Here is a 427-nt window from a genome sequence, read left to right as displayed (position 1 = left end):
TGAACAAACTGTTATCTATCACGGATAACCCAGACCACCCTCTCCACCCCCCACTGGTCCAACAGAGGAGCTCCGTCTCAAAGAGACTCCTACAGCTTCTTCCTACCACAGGCAATAACACTCTTTAACATGTCATCACTGGGTGCTAGATAAGACTTTTTAGACACCACACTACTGTACTAAGTGCAACCTGCACAATTGGTTTATTTACATTTAGCATACATTTTAGCATATTATTTAAGCAGTTGCACATTTTGGTTTTCCATCCTGTATATATTGAAATAGTTGTTATTTTATTGCATTCCTATTATTAATATTATATCATGTATATTGTATGTATGTATATTTTTCCTAGTATTTAATTTATATTCATATTCTGTGTTGTGCGACTGATTAACGTGTGCTGCTGTAACACCGTAATTTCCCA

Source organism: Etheostoma spectabile, chromosome 16 (assembly GCF_008692095.1).
Source record: "Etheostoma spectabile isolate EspeVRDwgs_2016 chromosome 16, UIUC_Espe_1.0, whole genome shotgun sequence".
In the NCBI taxonomy this organism is placed as follows: Eukaryota; Metazoa; Chordata; class Actinopteri; order Perciformes; family Percidae; genus Etheostoma; species Etheostoma spectabile.
Note: the sequence above shows the minus strand (reverse complement) of the source record.